General features: G+C 37.7%; 1 protein-coding gene across 1 annotated transcript in view; it reads right to left on the bottom strand.

Annotated features, from left to right (window-relative positions):
• The window catches only part of LOC105224200 (uncharacterized), a 305457-nt gene that overhangs the window by 213452 nt on the left and 68363 nt on the right, over positions 1–23642 (bottom strand). The gene's annotated exons all lie outside the window — the stretch shown is intronic.

The following is a 23642-nucleotide window of genomic DNA, read 5'->3' as shown; positions in this document are numbered from 1 at the left end:
TAACGTTGCATATAATTATTAAATTCTCAAATTGAGCGCAACTCGCCAAGCGAGCTGCGAAACCTTTGAGAGGTATGATGATTGTTAAGAAAAGTTACTTTTTAGTTTCGTGGAAAACTTCTAATTTTTTGATCGACAAAAACCCTTTTCGGTATGTATGTATGTGATCTTCTAAACTAAATTATCTCACTGAGCACAGAGGTTGCACCGCAGCTATAATACCAATCACAGGTGCATTTTTTATACCATCAATGGCAAAAAAAAATATTCTTGATTTTGATCGATCAGTTTAATGTTTCTATTGCTATACTTTGGATAATAATCTATGCAAATTTCGTAGATACCTTGTCAAATAAAAAACTTTTCCAATCATGGACCTGAGTTTGATCGTCACTTTGTATACATATATGCTATAGTTGTCCGATCTGTACAAATTATGGAAGTTATGGCAATGCGATATATTATAATTTTCGCCAAATTTCGTCAAGATACTTCGTAAAATTAACAAGATTTCCGTCGCATTTCGACAAAGCGCTTAGAGCTTGCGACAAATCCAGCGAGGCGGATAATATCAATTTCAGCCATCACTTCGAGTTCGTAGAAAGTATGGAATATAGATGCTTCAACCTTGGTTGATGTGGAGGTTAAAGTGTCTAGTTTCCAGCGATTCGGCTGTGGTCAGACACCCAGAGAAGTTTAATATGGAAGTAACTTGCTGCCACTATTAATGAGGTCATGTATTCGATAATTGTCAGCGGGCTTGATAACGGGGGTATGGTACTGAAAAGCTTAAAGCTAACCTTCAAAAGGCGCTTGTATAAATATGTGAATTATATTGCGAATTACTTGTATATCATTTTGAGTGAAGCTACTTTTGTTATTTTGAAAAAAAAAAAATATGGATAAAGAAGAATTTCGCGAGTTGATAAAATATTGCCTTTTGAAAGGAAAAAATGAAGTTGGAGGTAAAACTTGGTTTGGCGAGTTTCCGGACACTGCCCCCCCAGTAAGCTCTGTTTCACAGTGTGCTTCGAATTGCTTCCGCATTCACCGTAATCCCCAGATCTGGTCCCCAACGACTATTGCCTGTTCTCAGATCTCAAAAGAATGCTCGCTGGGAAGCAATTCTCGTGGATGATCGCCGAAACTGAGGCCTATTTTGAAGGAAAGAAAAAATCGTACTACAACAAGTAAGGAAGAGCTAAGTTCGGGTGCAATCGAACATTTTAACTCTTGCAACTTGTAAGAATCAAAGGCAGGCAAGTTGTAAAGCTTCAACCTGAGGATCGAAATCTAAGAAATTTCAGTATCGACCCGATTTTATTTATTTTTCCCAATACCACATACTATCAATATGCCATGTATTAAGAAACCAATTATATAGTCAGCCGGATGTTCGAAAACCCTGATATTAGTTATATCGAGGGTAAGTCAAGTTTTCACTCGAATTTATCTAGTGTAGGCACACAGATACACTGTTATGAGTAAAACACTCATTTTCATTGAGATAACTCACATATGACCGATATATGTGGTACAAAGTCACCCGGAAGTTCGAAAATATTATATTTGTATTAAGTAAATGGAGCCTAAGGGAACTATATATAACTGTCAACCCATTTTTGACATACAGATATACCATTATAAAAGAAGGATTATACCTTAATTTCAGTTATACTTGTATATATCACATATTAACCCTACATTTTCGATCAAAAGTCAACTATAGGTACGGGGGTCTAAATATTCGGTACCTAGGGGTTTGAATAGTTTTTGTTGGGTTCGAACTCTTATTTTCATAAGATAGCACACAGTAAAGGCATTATTCGTGCAAAGTTTTATTCCGTTATATTAATTTCTCCTTAATTTGTTTACTTGAAAGTAAAAGAATCAATTGGAATTTATAATTGTGCTATATGGGAAGTAGGCGTGGTTATTGTCCGATTTCGCTCATTTTCGCAACGTGGCATAGGAATATGAAAATAATGCCACATACTAATTGTTGGTCGGGTCCCGAGATATGGAATTTCACCAGAAAGTAGGCAGTGCCACTCCCATCGTCCAATTTTTACCTTGGCTCCCACAAAGCCTTCTCATACCACGCCGTCCTGCTGGAACCAAATGTTGTCCAAGTCTTCCTCTTCAATTTGCTTGAAGAAAAACTCGGTTAACATTGCGCGATATCGCTCACATTGATGGTTACGGCGGTTCCTTCTTCATTTTCGAAGAAAAATGGGCCGATGATTCCACCAGACCAAAATTCGCACCATACAGTGATTCGTGCTGGGTGCATTGGCTTCTCGACGATTACGTGCGGGTTTTCTGTGCCCCAAATGCGACAATTCTGCTTGTTAACGTAACCATCGAGGTGGAAATGAGCCTCGCCCGAAAAGATGATTTTTCGGTAAAATTGACCATCCTCGGTCAAACGAGTTTCTGCCCAATCTGCGAACTGTAGAATAGTGAATAGCGACACATTTCGTAAATTTTAGACTTTTTACTGAATATCTGTCACTTTCCGAATGGTATTTGACGAAATATGGATAATTCAAATTTAAAAAGTCTTGCGGTATTTTCGCTAGTTGCTGAAAGCGCGTAGTTCTAGTTTTATTCGTCGCATCGGGTCATGCTATACCTTTTTGGAAAGCTCATTTCACACGTGTTTGATTGATTGTCGTTTCTTTTAAGTCGTTCGTGAGTTATAGCGTCGCAAACATGGAGCAAAATAAAGAGAAAATACGGCATATTTTACAGTACTACTACAATAAAGGCAAAAATGCGTCTCAAGCCGCCAATAAAATTTGTGCAGTTTATGGACCCGATACAGTTTCCATTTCCACCGCACAACGATGGTTTCAACGTTTTCGTTCTGGTGTAGAGGTGGTCGAAGATGCGCCACGCTCCAGAAGGCCTGTCGTCGAAAATTGCGATAAAACCGCTGAATTGGTCGAAAGAGACCAGCATAGTAGTCATCCAACCGTTATACATAAACCATTTGAGGAAGCATGGAGTCACTAAAAAGCACGATGTATGGGTGTCACACGAATTGATTCAATAAAAATACCGCAAGACTTTTTTGACAACCCAATATATATAATTGTTAAATGAGCAAAAATACTATACATACACACTTTTTTATTAAATAACAGCATTATCGCTCCATGCAGTAAAGCTTTAATCGAATTATAAATATATTTTATTTATTTAAATCAACATTTACTGCCAGCGCAGCAAAATATAGCTTACAAATACTACTTTAACGAAGGAACGTACAATAAACAAATATTACTTTTATATGAAATAATGAGTCATGTCTATAGACGATCGGTGCTAATAGGCATTCTTCAATTTACACACATTAGGGTGGCTACAAATATTCAAAGTATATAAGTGCAATATCTTCAAAAGTGTACATATATCGTTCGAATTGAAGGTCTACGGTACGATTTATGTATCCGATACATCAAAGAAAAGTGGTCAATGTATTAGCTGCGGAACTAAGTACCATCTGTTTTTTTTTATGAAATGCAATTTTATTGTAAGGAAATTATTACAAACGAATTATTCGAAGTATTGTCCAACGCTAGTCACTAGTTTTTCCATCTTTCTGGCAAATCTTGAATACCATTAAAGTAAAACTGTTATTCTTGTGATGCTTTCCAAGAATCAACCCCATTTTCGTTGTCAATGTGAGTGGAACTGCTTCTGAGCCATACCAAGTGCTAACGAACGGAACAAATAATAGTCTGAAATTGCAATATCTGGGAATATTGCGGGTGGGGTACGTCTTCTCATTTAAGGTAAGTTTTAACGGTGTTGGCTACGTGAGACTGAGTGTTGTCATCCAGCATAATCACTTTTCAATGGCTCTCCTGATATTGAGTTCACACAGAACCCAAGTTCCTTGTATCTGAATCATTCTCAGCACGTGAAGAATCTTTGATTGGTGGGTGACTCCCAAGCAAGCTTTTCTAGCGTTTGACACGGATCCTTATCGAGCAACGTCACCAAGTCACCGTCTTTGAAGGTTTTTGGTCCATCCTCACGTGAACGGTCGTTAATATCGCAAATCGCCCCTTTAAAACGACGAAATCATGGCACGTTGCTCCACTTGGGGCAGCACCTCCGAAAATTTTTTGGAGCACTTTCCGCAAATGGAGATTATTTGGCGAAAAAATCGGAGATATTCTTTTTCAAGTTGAGTTTATCACGATTTGGATATATCTAAATCGATCACAGCTGGAGTCATCTATTGTCAAACCGCGGAAACTTACGGCGCACCTAATATCTGACATCACAGTTCCATACTTACATATCTCTGCAAAATACCTCACCCTTACTTTAACGGGAACGTAGGTACAGATATGTAAGAATATGAGTGCAAAAATAAAGAAAAATGCACATCGCATGATTCTACAACCCAGAAAATTGTTTACAGATATAATCCAACAACATAATTTGATTTGCCAAGTATCGCAGTAACGCCTCATTAACATTTTATCAGCTAAGTAATAAATGCAGCAGAACTAGACTTTGAGTAAAAAGCGTAAAATTATTTTGAACTTTGTGCGCAAATGACTAAACGCTCGTAAAACAAGCTATTACCAAAACAATAAAAATAAAACTCATTATAGAAGAAATAAACATCGAAACAAGAATGATGTAATTGGCGTTAAATATATAATCTTTGCGTGTTAATCGAACTAGTAATTGCTAAGTGTTTGTATTATTGTAATTTTCAGGTATTTTTAGGGAACTTTGCTTTCCTTTGGGTATATTGAAAATATTAGTGCTCCTTCGAACTTAAGTAGATTAATATGGAGAGCAAGCTGAGGGAAATAAAGGCAATATTTTGCCTGCTGAGGAAACCCTCCTTAGATAGCATGTTTTTATAATATTAAACAGCCGTTGGAACTATTGAACTGAAATTCGGGTTTTTGTGATATTCGCATCTAAATTATTGTTCTTCAAAAATACACTCTCAGGAGATGTTTCCTGGATCGTGGACCCGCGTGATAATTCTTGTTCTTCTGATAGCTTTTTATCGATTCACAATTGCATCTAACAATAATATTTGAATTCATATGCACCAATCTCTATTATAAAATTATACAGCAACTGAAATATTTAGACGCTTTTATTTTTTTTTTTTTTGTAATTACGATTGTATATAATGTTTGGCTCCATCCGTATTTTGTCATTTCTTACTGTTTTGTTTTTATTAATGTAATGTTAAAAAAAAAGAGAATTTTAATTTCAGCGTTCAATGAAGCGTTGTTAATACAACTTTTTATTAGACTTAGAATTCGTTTTGCCTGAAAATTAATGACAACACGCTAATTGCGCAACTTACGGAAAATAACCGTATGTACTTACGTTTACTATATACATACATACATTTTATAATCATTTCAGAAATGATAGAGCAATGTACAAATTCGATTTGTCATCAGCTAACATTATTGGAAATAGAAAGTATTAGTCTTTAGGGCCAAAAATTATAAACTCTTTCAATTCTTCTTCTTATTTGTTGGCGTAAACACCGCTTACCCGGTTATAGCCGAGTTTACAACAGCGTGCCAGTTATTCTTCCTTTTCGCTGTCTGATGCAAATTGAAAATATCAAGTGTAGCCAGGTCCTTCTCCACCTGGTCATTCCAACGGAGTGGAGGTTTTCCCCTTCATTTGTTTCCCCCGGCGGGTACTATGTCGAGTACTCTCAGAGCTGGATTGTTTTCAACCATTTGGACGACATGACTAAGCCAGCGTAGCAGCAGCAATGATATCAATATTCAGATCTGCAGCTGGAATTATTTCCTATAGGAGTAGATTGAAGAAGTCGCACGGTAGGGAGTTGCGTTCTCTAAAATCTAGTTTGGTTTCGAACAGCTCAGAGAGGTCCTTCTCGATTCTGACGGAGTTTTCGGTATGGCAGCATTAGTTTTACGGGGATACCAAATTCAGACATAACGGCATAAAAGCAGCTCTTTTTCGTGCTGTCGAAAGCAGTTTTGAAACCGACGAAGAGGTGGTGTATTCAAGGTCTTTGCAATATCTAGCGCATGGTGAATATCTGGTCATTTGTTATTTTCGAGGACTAAAGCAACACTGATAAGGCCCAATCAGCCTTTTAATTTTTCACACAGTCTGCTCGATAGTACCTTGGGAACCCTATCCCACGGCACTTGGCGCAGGTTGGAGTCTTCTTTTTGTGGATTGGGCAGAGCACACTTAAATTCCAATCGTCGGGCAATAATTTCTTTCCTTTTGCTTAGAACTTGCCTTTAGAATATTAAGATGTATTTAAGTTTCTATTTAAAAAAATGCTTAATCCGGCTGCAAATATACCCTTCACAGGTGCATTTCTTACATTTTGATTTTGATCGGTCTGTTTGAATACTATATACTATTGTAATCTGATCTGAAAATTTTGTTCGGTTGTTGTTTAGCTTACATGACAGAGTGATATAGAGTGGCCCGTTATCGGTGGTTTCGGCAAATGAGCAGCTTCTTGGAGGGAAAAGGATCTGTGCATAATTTTAGATCGATATCTCAAAAACTGAGGAAATAGTTTGCTTAGATATTGGTAAATTATTATTGCGACCAATCGATATCGATAACACTACTAAACAAATCCGAACGAAAAATTTATGACTGATGTGCTAACAGATCTGTGAAGTACAATTTATGAGATATCGATATCATCAGATATTACGAATTTGAATTCAAAATTTTTCTATGACGCATTTGTTATTTTAGTAAAATCCTAAGTGTTACGAAATTTTAGGAAAATTAACAAAAAGAGGCCTCTAACATCACAATCGCCAAATGAATGTAAAGAAGTATAATTATTGTTAGACAATATGTAGGATTACTTAACCAAATGGCATTTAATATAATTACTCGTATTAAGTTACCACTTCAATACCGTCTGCTTGACACATATACAGCATATAGTATAATGATTTTCGTCCCTTTGTAGTGAAAAGTTATCGATTTTTACGGCAGATATTTCAACAAAATTTGATGAAAATAACGGGTGTGTTTTTAGACATGTGGTTTCCAACTACTTTACGGACTTGCTCTTTTTGAAAGCTGTTAGTTAATTTATATTAAATTTACTTCAATTTCATAATGAACAGACTTACTTCGGAATAATCTTTGCAAATCGTGCAAATTTTTTACCAAATTCGGAAAATTCCTACGTTTAATCCAGTTAATATTGTTCATTTTCAGAGCCATCGTCCAGTGCGCACCGAAGACGCTATTGCTACTGTTCAAAGACGGCCCGAATAAGTCAACATTGTACGCAACAATTGGAGCTGTGCCCCTCCGCTTTATGAAAAAATTCTTGGAAGTATCTTGGTTTGTGGGACAAAATTCAAATAGAGAAAGAATTTAAGCCAAGCGATCATGAAGCGCGTCTTACGGTAGGTAAATGGTTCTAAAACCAGATGGCCAACTATCGCGACTTTCACAAGAAAATTTTGTTCAGCGATAAAGTTCACTTTGGATGAAAGGGTAGGGTACGTTAATAAAAAATAAGTGAGTGGAGTGATGATAATCCACAAGATCTCTATATGCAGAGGTTCATACCTCTTTATTCATTTAAAAATGCAGTTGACCACTATATTAAAGTCAATCTGAACAATATAGAGTCATGATTTACGACTTTTTCGTGCCTGAATAGGAGGATGTTGTTTAATTCTATACATTTATTGCGTCGTGGTTCTATGACTATGCCTCCAAGATCATGCTATTTAAAACCGCAGGCTTTTTTGTGGGGTCATGTAAAGTCGCTTGCCTACGCAAGCCTCCAACGGTCACTACGTTATCATTTTTAGGACAAACCTTTGTCGTTATAAAAACTAAATTTTAAACTTTACGTGATTTATTTTTTCTCACATACTTAACCAGTAAGGAAGGAAGTTCAGGATTAACCGACCATCTTATAAAATATGTGAGCTGGGGGAGTATTGACCCGATTTTATCTATTTTTGTCAATAACACATATTATGCCGAAAATCCTGATATTAGTTGGCCTACAAAACACGCTCTTTCATTTTTATTGAGATATCTCATATATTAGCCAATATATGCTGTATAAAGTCACCCGGAAATTCTATTATTCTTATATTAGTTATATGGGGTCTCAGGAAAGTACTGACCCGATTCAACTCAAAAATTCGAATAATTAAAATTTTGCCTTTTAATTACAATTTTTGGGTACTCTTTTGTCACAATGTATATTTGAAAAATTATCATAGTAATGTGTTTACCTGAATATACAAGTCATTACCGAAGTAAATTACTATTTTTTTCAGTTTAGAATTACAGATTGTGTAATGACATTTGGCTGAGAATAAGTTAAGCAACTTTACTATAAAGAGACAACTACTTATGGCATTTCTGAAAACATGACATTCACCTTAGCTATTATCGATTATATATAGATATATTTTCCCGTAGTTCCTAGGTGGAACATAGGGCCTCAATAAACAAATTACAATTCATTTTATTTACAGCTATAAATTTAATTTCCCTCCTAGAATAACCACTTCTCTGTGCTTCTGCTTCGACTTCCCGTCTCCAGGTGTTGGCTGGTCTCCCGCGTCTTCGGCTACCTTGCGGATTCCAATCTAGCGCTGTTCTGCTAATGTCGTCGTGAGGCTTTCGCAGAGTGTGGCTGATCCATTTCCATTTACGACATCGAATTTCGATGTGGACCGGTAGCTGTTTCGTTACGGTCCAGAGGCTTAGGTCCTTAGCTATTATCGATTATTATTAGAATAAATTCATTATACGAATTTGTCATCTTCTCCTTTACCTCGTCCTTTGCCTCGTCGGCCTCAATATCTGTACATATGTGTCGAACTATTTTCCCAATTAAACATTTTTTGGATATTTTTCCAAGCTGAGGTTAATTAAATTAGTTATTCAGTGATACGAATACATATAGTATGTAGTATATACTCTCTTCCCTGAAAGTATGTAGCGCTCTCTGCACTCAACAGTAATACAATATTAATAAGCACGAGTACTTTTAGTCATTTATCTTTAAGCAGTTTTTAATATATTTTTTATAATTTTGATGCGTTCTTAAATTGTCAGCAACAGATGCAAGAGCGACTCTACAAGAATTCTGCCATAACTTCTACACCAGCAACAAACTGAGGACGTGTCTACATACGAGCACTGAAAACATAAATTAATCGAGCGGGTTGGCTGCCAGGCAATCATGTCGGACTGATGCTTCCACGCGCCTCCTAGAAGTGCTGAGTGACTTCTGCCGAGTTCCACACAAGTGAGCGGTCGCCTGTGTCGCCCTTTCTGCTGTCGCCGCCACTTATCATATGCGTCTAAGCAATTACTCGCATTGTGCTGGCAAATTGACTGTGGCGAGAAGTTGTCGCTGCCAGCTGGTTGTCGCCTGGATGGGGTCGCCCACAGTGTAGAGCAGCAGCAAGTGGAGTTGCGCCAACAACAAGCATGCATACATAATCGGGCGTGTGAGGATGTGTGCTGGGCGTTAATTCAGTCATTATGAATGTCAAGCAATTTGTAATTGTAAAGTCAGATAGGCCGGTGATGGTAATTGGAGCGCAGTGTGAAATCTTCCAGAGAGTGTGAAGAGCAACTGAGCAAGTCAAGATGCTACAGTGCATGAACGCAGAGGGATTCGAATCCGTGTTTATATGCTTCACTGGTTTTTTTTTTAATTTTTTATTATAATTTGTTCATTATATATATGTGTATATATGTGTATATATACTTATATACATACATATCAAAATAAAATCTCATTTTGCACATTCGAATTACTTCTCGTAGTCTTGGCTTCAACTCCTTATGTGCTATAAGACGCTTCAGGTATAAAGAAGGAATATATGTATGTATGTGTATATAGACACGAATATGCACCCCATCATATTGATGTTCATATTTATATGGCCAGACAATTTTTCCTTTCACACACACAAACATAATGCCTTTAAAGCCCACATACATGCATCCATTTTCATATGTGTATATACACACATATACAAAGGTATATTTTCATATGTATAGAGAGGATGCGTGTTTCTACATGAACACATGCTCTTTTAAATTTCTTCCGCTTTATTTTCCCTTTGCTTTAATGTTCTTCATTTTTGGTGTGTCGGCGTTTATCGCATAAGACGAAATTTTATGCTTGAAGAAATCTTATGTGGAAGCGTGCAAAAGTTAATTGAGCGCCAAATTTTCAATGCTGTAAATATATACATTATATAAATACATACATATGCACTCATACACATATGTATATTCGATTTTGCCTTTTTTCAGAAATGATGACACTCAAAATATATAAATATTTATCAAATCATCGCTTTTTGACACAAAAGAAATTTATACGCCATCTTATCAAATTTGACCCGGACTAAATTTTGCAGTACTGTATACCACACACTTGGGGGGGACGTTTGACCGAAGGATTATGTTTGAATGAAGAAAGAAATGTAAGAGTTATGCTTCTTCTTCTTTATGGACGTAGACACCGCTTATGCGCTTATAGCCGAGTTTTAGCGACTACAGGAGATATTTCGTCTTGTCCTCATTTACTACCAGACACATTTGCTTCGATTCCTTATCCAATTTCAAGAAATCAATATCATCGGCGTGCGCCAGCAGTTGTACACTCTTATAGAGTTGTGTACCTTCTCTATTCCGATCTGCAATTCGAACTATTTTCTCCAGCAGATTAAAGAAGTCGCACGATAAGGAGTTGCCTTGTCTGAAACCTCATTTGGTATCGAACGGCTCGGTCCTAACCAATCCTGACTGAGCTTTTAGTGTTGCTCAATATAGCGGCATGTGGGCAGCTCCTTTTCGTGTTGTCGAAAGCAGCTTTGAAATCGACGAAGTGGTGTTGTGTCGGTCCTCTTTTCACGAGTCTCTTCCATTTTAATCTGCCATTCAATGGCATTCAAGTAGCTAGAGAAGTTTTCCCTCCATAATTTCAATATGATCTGGGCATCAGTCACTAGATCACCCCTGCGGGTTCTATAAGAGTATGCTCAGGTCTTGAAACCTTCTGTTAGTCGCCGCATCTTTTCAAACATTACCCCAGCCGACCAGCTTGTCAAGCTCAACGTACTCACGTATTTCGGCCTCTCTCTTTTTTGTCTGCAAATACGTCTAGCTTCCCTTATCAACTCTCGGTATCTATCCCATCCCAAACGTATTGTACTCGATTGTAACGTTGCGAGGTAGCAGTCCGTTTTCTTTCCACTGAGACACTGCACTCCTCATCGAACCAGCTGTTCTTTTACCTTTTCCAAAATACAATGGTTTCATTCACAACCTAACGTAAGAAGCTTGAAATGCAGCCGAGTTCCTAATGAGTACTCTCCGATCCAGAGGAGTGTAAATCAAGTTAAAATCATTCGGCTGTCTGTTTTGATTGCAGCTTCTGGACGTCAAACCTGTTGTGTTTGTTGGCGTGCGTTTTTTGCTGCACAGAGGCGGGTGAGTATCTTCCCTGCAACAAGATAGTAGTCCGAGTGAATGCTAGGGTCTCGGAGCGTACGAACATCTATAGTAAAACACTGAAAATGTATCTTCCGTCTATCACAACATGATTGATTTGAATGGTGGTTTTTCGATCCGGAGACAGTCCAGTAGCCTTATGAATTTTCTTATGCTGGATTCTAGTACTACAAATAACCATATTTCGGGCCCCTGCGAAGCCGATCAGCCTCAACCCATTTGGGGATGTTTCATCTTGGATTCTGAATTCACTGACCATTGTGCCAAATATCTCTTCTTTGTAAACACAAAACCAAAGTCATTGCCCAGTCGCGAGGTAGTACGGGGCTCTAAACCTGATGTTTCCACGAAATACGCATCTTTTTGTACATATCTCGTAAACGACAAGAGCTATATGTAGAAAAATGTACATGGCAAACTTGTAGGAAATTTTATTTGCTACAAAAAAGGTCCGAGGTCAAAATCGCTATCATTAATACTTCTCAAGATATTCGGCTTTTGAAGTAAGACTTTATAGAATTTTCATAGATGGTATGTAATAAAAAAGAAATTAATAGTATACGAGTATATATGTATATTATTAATATGGAAAACCACCTCTATTTACATAAATACATTTCATTCATTTTAAATCCGAATTCGGGGATATTATTCTAAATTTTACCTGAAAAATCATATTCGATGAACATGCCATTATTCCATTGGAGCCATTAAAGTCATTAGCTGAAGTCTCTGAAGGCTGAAGTCTCCCCGCCACTTAATTTGTAACCCAGACATGGCAATATTTTGGTAGTTTATTACCAAATTTTAATCGTAAATATTAGACAGATAATTCAAAACTATATAATCGAGTGGGAGGTAGAACATTTTCAACAAAATTAGTTTCCATAATCGCCTTACGACTACCAGACCACTGTAATGTCTTCCAAGCGGATATCATAGCAATTAAAGACAGTATTTTTGTCTTGCCAAAGAGTGTGCTTACAGTAAGGAATATATTTCTATGTATAAACAGATAGCCAAGCGGCTTCGAAATCACTGACGTCTCTAAGGGTTTCAGCAAAGATAGTGAAATAATTCCTTGATCTCGTAGTAGATTTACACGTTATTTCATGATAAAATGCAATGGGTTCCAGGACATAGTGAATATACATGCGTCTAGTTAATTGGAGATATTTAATCGACAAACATGTGATAGCTTTGGTCGAGTTGTATGAATTCAAAATGGACCGTGTGCTGACTATTAAAATTCAAGAGGAATTACATAAAATCTCTAGCCGAAGTGCGAAAAGGTCACTTTCGAATTGGCAGACAAGTCAGCAGACTAGGAACACCTTGCAATAATTATTGTAGAAGATGTTTAAGAGGTAGAAGGGGAACATCTTATATGCGAATGCGAGGCTTTGTATAAGAAAAAGATCACAACTACGGGTCAATGGTTTCTTGACGATGTTCCGAAAGTTGGCAGATAACACTTTTTTATTGATGAAGAACTTTATCAGAAGCACAGGGTGGTTCAGAGAGGACATAATAGAGTGAGGGAAATTTAGTCCCGATGGTTTTCTCAATGCGTCTCCTGATGGTCGAGCTGCGTCGTCAGCCATCTTACATACCTAATAACCTTAGTTAATTCATTATGCTAGTAAGTACGAAAATTACTCTTAATACGGATTACTATTTACTAAATTAAGTATTGTCTAGCTTTGAATATTGTTTAATAATTACATGAAATATTAATTATACCCTTTAATAGTTAAGCTATGCCAATAATGCCGCGGTCCTTAATCCGCTAATTGAATTGCGGAATCGCGTATCGGAACGGGTTCCGCTTTTCTTCGCTTCCGCTGCATTATCAAATATTCTGGCTTACGAGTATTTATGAAACACCTAAATCTACTGTACAATAATACCCCACATTTCACGTTGCACCGGAGTTAATACTCTTCACCGCAAACCCTGCACCGTTGCAGGTGTCCATTATTTTGCTTTCAGTTCGAAATAATCTTGACATGCATCACTTGGCTGTTTAATTAACACTTTCCTCATTAAATCCGGATGATGCCTTTGAATATTAAGCAAAGAGTTTGTTGTACGCACACGCACACATCCATCCACATACATACTTATATGTATATGTATACACATGTATTTGCACCTACAAACATCTCGAGTAATTTAAAGTAGATGTTTTAACGGGAATTACGGTTGCACAATAATCCGTGCAGCATCTGATGGTTGGCCGCAGCGCAGTGGATGGTGGATGGCGCTGTTGGTTGAACTTTACTAATATGAAATATTTTATAACTGTTAAAAGATAATTAATTAAAGTTTCTACAAAGCTGCTTATATGTTAAGATGCAACAATTCATTCTGTACAATATTAAATGTACTTCGGTGTATTTTGCTGCAACAAACATAAAATTAAATAATAAATATGAACAGTTGCAATGTGTATGTGTATTGATATTGGCTATAACAATAACTCAGAAGGATCGTTTTTGACTTTAAGATCAAAAGTTATCTCACACAAGAGCGTATCAAAATAACATTTCATTTGAAAATTCCCAGCCTGACATATAGATGGCGCTACTAGAATTAAATCCATACAATTTTTAGTTAGCACTAACATTTACGAGGGCTGCTATATATATTTCTGGCCTAATAATGAAAATAGGAATATTTATCAACGAAAATGGTTTTATTGTTTTTCAAAATATTCTCCATCAAGATTTGTACACTTTTGCATGCGCTCAAACCAATTTTCGAAGCACTTTTTCCACTCCGATTGCGACACCTCCAAAAAATCCAGAAAATCGTTGGCCACGTATTATTTTCTTGACGTGTGGGAATAAAAAGAAGTCATTGGGTGCCAAGTCAGGGCTGTACGGCGGATGACCCATCAATTCGACGTTTTGGCCGGTCAAAAGGCGCTGATTTGAGCCGATGTGTGAGAGCTCGCATTGTCATGGTGCATAATGATTCGTCTTCTCTTGTTCGTTTTTCGAATTTCTCCGAAGACTTCAGGCAAACAAATGGTGGTGTACCACTCAGAACTGACCGTCCTGCGTTCCTCAAGCGGAACAGTCGCCACATGACCAGTTTTGCCGAAGAAACAGGCGACCATTTGCTTGGAAGTGCTTCTTGCACGAACAACTTTCGTTGGATTTGGCTCGTCTTGGAAGACCCACACGGTCGATTGCTGTTTTGTTTCGGGCTCATACGCATAGATCCATCATTCGTCACCTGTGACGATCTTATAAACGTCTTTTGAAGCACCGCGATCGTATTTTTTCAGCATTTCTTTACACAAATCCACACGAGCCTTTTTTTGAGCGATTGTCAAATTGTGCGGGATACAACGAGAACAAACCTTTTTTACGGCCAGGTGTTCATGCAATATCGAACGTATGCTGGTGGGAGAAATGCATAGGCATGCCTCTATCTGAAGGTATGTTACATGACGGTCTTGCATTATCAGTTCACGTACGGCATCGATGTTTTCTGGCACAACGGCTGTTTTTGGACGACCTTCACGGAATTCGTCTTTGAGCGAGCGTCGGCCACGATTGAATTCGTTGTACCAGTTTTTCACAGTGCTATAAGATGGTGCTTCATAGCCATACAAAGATTTTAGTTCATCGATGCACTCTTGTCGTGATAATTCATGTCGAAAGTTGTGAAAAATGATTGCACGAAAATGTTCACGAGTTAATTCCATTTTTTGGCCGAGATGAATTTTTTAATTCCCTGTAAATAAAAAATTCACGATTAAATTACAAAACGTTCTGAGTGATGTTATGCTAAAAAATGTCAAACTTTCCAATGGAAATGACAGATTGCACCTGGCAACACTTAGTTTTGCCTAGGCCAGAAATATATATAGCAGCCTACGTAAAAAGCGCCAGGTCCTTCTCCACTTGATCTCTCAAACCTAGTAGAGGTCTTCCTCTTCCTCTGGATGATGAAGTCATGTGCAGAAGTTCACGTAAGGGAGAAAAGTTCTCTGAGCGCCACTCACTTGGGAGTGGTCAGAACCGATTCTTTTACATATGGCTCAAGCGGCTCACTTCCGATCTTAGAGCAAGTATTCTCTGGTTAGCCAAAAAACATCCTTTTGAAGGCGAGTTAAACTGAAAAGCCGAAACATCCCCTCCCCAGGGTTGTGCGCTGGATTTGGGGCCCCCGTCAAGTAAAAAATACCGCCAATGAAACAGACACAATAGCTTTGGATGAGATACCACCCTTTTGATGACGAACTATAGAACACTGCCCCAGGAAAATCAGTCATCAATGATCGGTATGTTAAGTTTAGACTTTATGAAATAAAAATCGAAAACAGTGAACGCAGTGGACGCCTAAAAGAGGTTGCTACCGACAAAAACATTAAAAAACGTAAGCAAAATAATTTTGGCTGACCATAAAGTGAAGTTGATCAAGACAGCTGACACTCCAAAAATATCAAATGGACATGTACTAACATCGTATCATTAATATTTGGTATTCGAAAAAGTCTTTTCGTATTTTGTCAGTAGATGTCGTCTCTTATCTTCAGTGCTACCAATAGCATTGTGTCATACCATATAGTGATGGAAAGGTGAGATATTAAGCTTCACTTCATCAAAAAAAAATTAAATTCGGCGGAAGTTGAAAAAAAAATTACAACTGTTCAAAAATTAATGAAAATAATAAAGAAATTCGCTATATTTTGCAATTTTTGTATATAAAAGGAAAGAATGTCACGCAAGCCACCAAAGAAAGTCTACGGAGACGATGCTGTATCAGTTCGTGTAGCATAATATTGGTACGCTCGCTTTCGTTCTGGAAATTTCGATGTGAAAGATGTACCTCGCTCTGGTCGACCTATCGTTGAAAAAGTCGATGAAATTATGGAAAAGATTGATCAGGACCAACACATAAGCAGCCATGACATCGCTAAGGAACTTAACCTTCATCATCAAATGGTTTTGAACTATTTAAAAAAGGCTGGCTACAAAAAGAAGCTCGATGTTTGGGTACCACATGAATTGTCTGTGAAAATTTTAATGGTCCGAGTTAACATCAGCGATTCTTTGCTGAAACAAAATGAAATCGAATCATTTCTGAAGCGAATCGTAACAGGAGACGGAAAAGTGCATCAAATACGACAATAATGTGCGAAAAAGATCATGGTCCAAGCGTGGTGTAGCTCAAGAAATAGTCGCAAAACTGGGATTGACGTCTCGAAAGACCCTGACCTTGCATCATCGGACTACTATTTTTTTCGGTCAATGCAGAACTCTCTTAATGGAGTAAAGTTGACTTCAAGAGTAGTTCGTAAAAATTACTTGTCGCAGTTTTTCGCGGAGAAAGCAGAAAAGTTTTACACTGTTGGAATAATGTCTCTAGCGAAAAAGTGGTCGACCAAAATGGTACATATTTAGTTCATTACAGTTCATCTTTATATATATAAATCTTCTGACCGTGTGTTTGCCTCGGGATTGCTCCTAAACGGATAGACCGATTTTGATGAAATTTTGTGTGTACGTTCAAGGAGATTCGGGAATGGTTTATATTTACAATTTGGTCCACTGGAAAATGTTTTTTAAATTATTTTTTCATTTTTAATCAATTTTTAAATTGGAAATGTTTGACCGATAGATGGCGCTCCCATCGCAGTATCCAATATTCAAACCTTAAATTGGTGTAAACGTGTATTAAACAAAACGATGCCAAAGAAAAAGGCGATATCTGTGGATCAAGTTTTTATCACATCGCTTAATATCTATAAAAGAAAGTGATGTTAGTTACTAAGCTTATAACTAGAGAACGCCAGGACCGATTTCGGTGATTACCACCAATTCGGATAGGTCTCCGCCCAAACAACGCGCATACTTCTTTTTTTAGGAAAATTCCAAAAAGTATCTTTTTTCCATAAACATTTTTGTATGTTTTGTTTTTCAATATTTTGATTTGTAAATTATTTGAATAGTTCAATTTCGGTCGCTTGCTTTTTTATTCCGGCTATTGAAAAGAAAAATTATTCAGTGAAAACTTTACGTGCGTTTCACACAAAGAGGTCAATTGCAGATTGAAATTTGTTACGAAGCCACGAAGAGGTCGCCCTAATATCGGTCCATCAAAGTATGACAGCCAAAGGCAAGGCAAGGCAAGAAGTACTCCCAGGATGCGGTGACATACGTGCGGAATTATGGATCGCGGTCAATAAGCAAGCGATCGTCACGATGTCACAGCACGACTTTTCAAACAACAGTTACGATGTTTCATGGAGTTTATCTTGGAGTAGGGTAGGTATATGTGGTACTGTTAGATGCTAAATGTACTCTGTTGAGTAGCAAAAGAGAGGTTTGCCGCACGTACATATTCTTCTTTGGATGGTGGATGGTTGTCACACCAGATCAAATTGATGAACTCATTTCTGCGGAAATTAATGATGCAGAGAAAGATCCAGTATTATATGAAGTGACGAAAACCAACATGGTTCATGGACCTTGCGGACACCACAATCACACTTCGGTTTGTATGCCTGACAATAAATGCGCGAAACATTATCCATGTGCTTTTCTGAAACACAAGCTGGAAATGATGGATATCCACTCTATCGGCGTAAATATCGAAGTTAACAACACATCAAAGTTGACAACACATGGGTCGTACCATATTCGCCACTATTGTCTAATTCACATTCAAAAGTCATGTGAATGTTGCGTATTGTAGTTTGGTGTAATCGATAAAATGCGTTTGTCACCATAGGAAGCAACATGGCGGTTATTGGTTTTAAACGACACGGTCGATACGTGAACTGAAATAAAGTGCTTTGTAGGATATTTCTTTTGAAATTCATGAACGTTTTCCGACTGTTGTGCGTCTCGAAGTTAATTTGGGGAATGACCAAAGAGTCTATTTCAACCCAGAGAATACAGTACAGTCAACAGAAACACCACCAGCAACAAAATTAACATTAGCGAGTTTTTTCTCAACTTCCGTCAGTGATCCGTTTGCGAGAACATTGCTCTATTCGAAATACGTTGATATTATGCATGGGATGCATCATCGAAGAAATTGTTACGCAGAAAGCAGGGTCATCCAGTAGATTGACATCCAGGTGTGTTCTCAACTAATGCATTAGAATGAACTTACACAATCCACCCGAAAAACGAATGCCACTGAAGTTCACACACATTTCGCGATGATCAGCCTTCAAATCCGCGTTATGGGATACGACCAAAAATTACATTGCCGAAGACATTTTACATTGCATACGCTAAGAATTGGAAATGGGTCAATACTGATTGATACTTCCCATGGTCTGATATCAATCCCATATGCCGTTTATCAATTCACGAAAGATGGACTCATCACGAATGTTTATACGAACATTGGCCAAACTGTCGTAAGTACGATTCCTTGAGTGTACGAGCAATCTTAGCTGCCACAAATACCTATGTTGTTGACTTAAACTGGAAAATTCAAAGTCAAATTCCAGGAGACTTGCAATCATACAAATCGATCGATCGTCTGACAATGAAGACGACACCGTGAATTACCAGTGGAATTTGTAAATTCTTTGGAGAGGCCTGGTATGCCACCGCATCATCGCAATCTGATTGTGATGCACCTATCAAATATAAGGGACAGAATGCTTGATTCTACGGATTTCTTTTGAGTTCTAACGATTTGCCAATTCGGTTCAAAAGTATTCCGTTTCCAGTGAAAATTGAATTTAAAATGACGATCAACAGAATAGTCGCATAGTGGGTGGCATACATTTGGAAATGCTATGTTTTTCACACGGCCAGATATACGTGGCGTGCTCAAGAGTTGGAAAACCATCTTCTCTGTACATTTACGCACCGGAACAGAAACCAAAAAATTTTGTTTATCAAGCTGCGTTACATTGAAGAAAAATATAGACAAATAGCAAATAAATGATTATCAATAAAATATGAATTTTTGTCTTTTCATTTCAAAACACATAATTTCGCGCAGGACAACGGCTGCGGGGTCAGCTAGTACAAATATAAAAAATAATAAGTTGAGGCAGCCAAAAGCCTATGATGCTAGTGCTGCGTACTATAGTTTATATAATAATTTGTTTATTATGTAAGCTTTAATAAAATAAAAATAAAAAAAATAAAAAATAAGTTGAGGTTTGATTAGAAATACGAAAAAACTTTTTCGACTACCCAAAATAATTGAATAAACTGATTCAATTAGGTTTGCTTTACCTTGATGATATGTGTTTATTGTATATAGTCCAGGAATAAATGGAAATAAATGTCGAATTTGGCCTTCCCCGGAACCGAAAGTGGGTTGGAACCTTAAAATATTTCTTGTATTTACCACTGAACCAAAGTCATATACAGATTTATTTTTACTTAAATTGGAACTTTTTTACATAAATACATATATATATTTCTTCAACATATATATCTACAATTTAAAAAAATCTAGTAAAGATTTCTATTTAAACTTCAAGAAATTCAGCACTCTATTCGCAAATACTTCAATTCAATATAAATTTGTAAAGCAAACAAACTAAATTTCTTGAATTAAAATCTCTTCATTTGAGTGGCTTTATTGGCAATTGCGCATTTTCTGCGAAATTTCTTTAGCGTTGTTCAAACTAAATTCTCAAAACATTCTTAACTTCACAAATCAAAGTAAATGTTTCAAAGCCTTGCAAGCTTTCAATGCAAAATGGCATTTCTTTACAATCTCCAGTCGATAAAAGTAATCGTAAGGAATTCAACTTGCTGTGTTATTAGTTATTTTTACACATACATGCACACACAAGTGTACGAATAAGCGAGTGCTTTGATTTTGCAAATTAATCTTCGAACCTTGACTGCCATGGCACAAGGCACTTAAATTCAAATACAAGTGCTTAGCATGATTTTTACCATTTGAACGGATTCATGAACCCAAACACATCGCTCAACCTATGATTTAAATACACAATTTGTTTGACTACTAACACTCGATTTCTGACAACTAATGCCTGTTAATACCTTGGCACAACTAAATTGGCATGGCGGCAGCATTGGCAGCGGGAAGGTGGCGACGGCTTGTAGTAGAAAGCGGCTATTCGAAGGAGTTTAAGAGAGAAACGTATAAATGCTTGTTAGCCTTATCCTTGGCTTTATCTTTACGAGTGTAGACAAGTACCATCATCAGCAGTATGTGGGAGAGCGCACTTCGCTTGAATTGGCGTGCAGATTGGCTTTCCGCTGTGGTAAATGAGGTTGCCCTTCCAGTGCAAATTATTTATAAATAATAAAATTTTTGATGGATTTTGGATATGTTAATATTATGCAATTTATTGTTATTTTACGCTGAAAAGGGTTGATTTATTTTGCCACGATGTTTGTAACATCCAGAAGATACATCGGAGATCCTATAAAATATATACTGACGAGGTTTGACAATTAAGTAATGAGACTGATTTTATTGCCGCGCTTGTGGTAAACCTATGACCTTGAAATTCCCTTTCTTTTTTCGGCATCCCTCCCCTCTCTATTGATATATGTACCATCGCTCTAGCTTGCTTAGTTCGCCTGCTGCGTCAAGTTGAATAGACGTGCGTTTGTAGTGCTCGTCACGAAGATGGAAAAACGAAATCAAGAGCAACGCGTCGTGATAAAATTTTGCGCCAGATTGGGCGAAACAGCTTCGGAAGCGTACGCTAAAATTTTAAGAGTGTATGGTGATAGTGCTCTTAGTCCGGAAACCAAACGCCAAAGCTCACAATGGTTGTCTCCGCGCGCCCCCCGCCCGAAAAGTGCTCGCATGAGCAAGTCGAAGGTGAAAACGATGATTATTGCCTTTTTTGATAGCCGTGGAATCGTCCACAAAGAATTCGTTCCACCAGGAAAAACTGTGAACCGCGTCTACCATTGCCAAGTACTCGAAAGATTGCGAAAACGAGTCAACAGGGTGCGCCCAGACATCGATCGTAACTGGATCCTTCATCACGACAACGCGCCGTGCCATACCGCCCTCAGCGTGTCCCAGTATTTGGCCACTAAAGGGACCGCCTTATTCGCCCAACATGTCACCCTGTGACTTTTTTGTTTCCTAAAACAAAATCGCTGGTCAAAGAACCCATTTTGAGTCAATTACGGACATCCAGGTGGCCGTGACGAGGGTACTCGCGGACTATCCAGTCGAAGTGTTCCAGAAATGTTACGAAGCATGGAAAACGCGCTGGAATCGCTGTATAGTTGCCCAAGGGGACTACTTTGAAGGGGATGGCAGAGTTGTAGAATAATTTTCAAATATACGGTTTTTATGGAATCAGTCTCATTACTTAATTGTCATGCATCGTATGATGATCAATATGGCGAGCAGAGTTTGGCCATGTCCCTCTGCCTTCCCGTCTGTACATAGGCGAAGTAGTCAGATAGTGTTTGAGATATTTTTCTGAATTCTTTATAGATGTCGGTTAGAACCGCCGATATCGCACTACTATTGCATGTAACTGCCATACAAACTGATCGACCAGTCTTTGTATGGGCAACTTTTGTGTTTGAGCAGACTTCTTCACCAAATTAGCCACGAATTATTTTTAAAAGCAACAATATAATCTCCGTGAAAATTGTTCAGATCAAGCGACTATATATTGCCAATCAAAATCAAGTTTTTGTATGATACTTTGTATGGAATAGTGAATATTTTTCCTTAGTTCATATTTCTAAATAAACCTCAAGAAATTCCTTTTACTTCTTGTATTTATTTTCAACAGGTGGCCACACCTTTCGTGTCATCGTCTCAACTGTTGGAGTGCTTGTGCTCGCGCATGCATACATAAATCAAAATTGATTCTAAGACGGTTTGATAGCAAATTTAAATGTGCTTACTGCATTCATGTAATCATTTGTACATCTGTGGAGGCATTGGAATAAAAGCAAAACTCTCCTCTTGGCATGTGAAGGCAGTGTTGCTCGTAAGTACAAGTATTAGTTGGCAGCCAAATTGAACTATTCAGTTATATAAATCGTATTGAAATGCCATAATGATTTATATTTGAGTATGAGGGTATTACTGAAGAGATCTGTGTTTCTACAAAAATGAGAATGGGCAAATTATTATTTTAATATTATGCTGATTTTTCTTCTAAAGTGTGTTTCATTTCAAGATTACCTACTTTTTAAAAGGAAAAAACCCATAAACTTCAAATTTAAATGGGAATGTTTATTATCATTCGAAAGAACATTCTTTGGCACTAATTTTTTGAAGATTATCTCTTTCAAATGTTGGTCACGGCTACGTCTCCGATGGTCCCTCCGTCGAGTCCAATTTTTGACCACTCGTTCGAGCAATTCGACTGGTAACTGGCGAATGACGCGTGTGATGTTTTGCTCCAAGGTCTGAATCGAAGAGAAATGTTCCGCATAGACTTTAGACTTTACACATCCACAGAGAAAAAAGTCTAACGGTGTTATATCACACGATCTTGGTAGCCAATCGACCGACCCAAAACGAGAAATTATCTGCTTACCGAAGTGTTCTCTCAATAAATACATTGATTGATGCGATATGTGGGCAGTGGCGGCTGCTGAAGTGGACTTGGTGAAACCAAAATGTCACCGATATCACGAGCATCAATTTCAGATATCAAACAGTCGGTTATCTTGACGCGATAACGGTCACCTTTGACGGATACTTTCTTACCGATTTTTAAAGAAATGTGTACTTATGATTCCACTGGTTCACAAACCACACCAAACAGGTTGCTTTTCGGACCAATTTCGGAAATTTTGACCTCATCGCTGAACAAACTTTGGCTCGAGAACGTCGAATATTCTTGGAACTTTTCTAAAGCCCTTGAAGCGGCTTCAGTTCTTGCCCAAACTTAATTTCGTACGCTTTCAATTTAAGATCTCGACGTAAAATGCGTCAGTCCGAGCTGCTGCAAACGACGCCGAATCAACCAAATAGGACGCTCAGAAAGCCGATTATGTTGAGCGAGCACATCATTTATAGAACATAAATTTTCGTAATAATGTTGAACGATTTATAAAGGTTGTTTATGCGTAAGTCTTTCCATGATGACATAACATGACAGCTTGAAACGGACTTACTCGTAGTCCTTTTTATTTATATACATATATTCT

The sequence above is a fragment of the Bactrocera dorsalis genome, chromosome 1 (assembly GCF_023373825.1).
Source record: "Bactrocera dorsalis isolate Fly_Bdor chromosome 1, ASM2337382v1, whole genome shotgun sequence".
Taxonomy (NCBI): domain Eukaryota; kingdom Metazoa; phylum Arthropoda; class Insecta; order Diptera; family Tephritidae; genus Bactrocera; species Bactrocera dorsalis.
The sequence above is the reverse complement of the archived record's forward strand: the minus strand, read 5'-3'. Positions and strand labels throughout refer to the sequence as shown.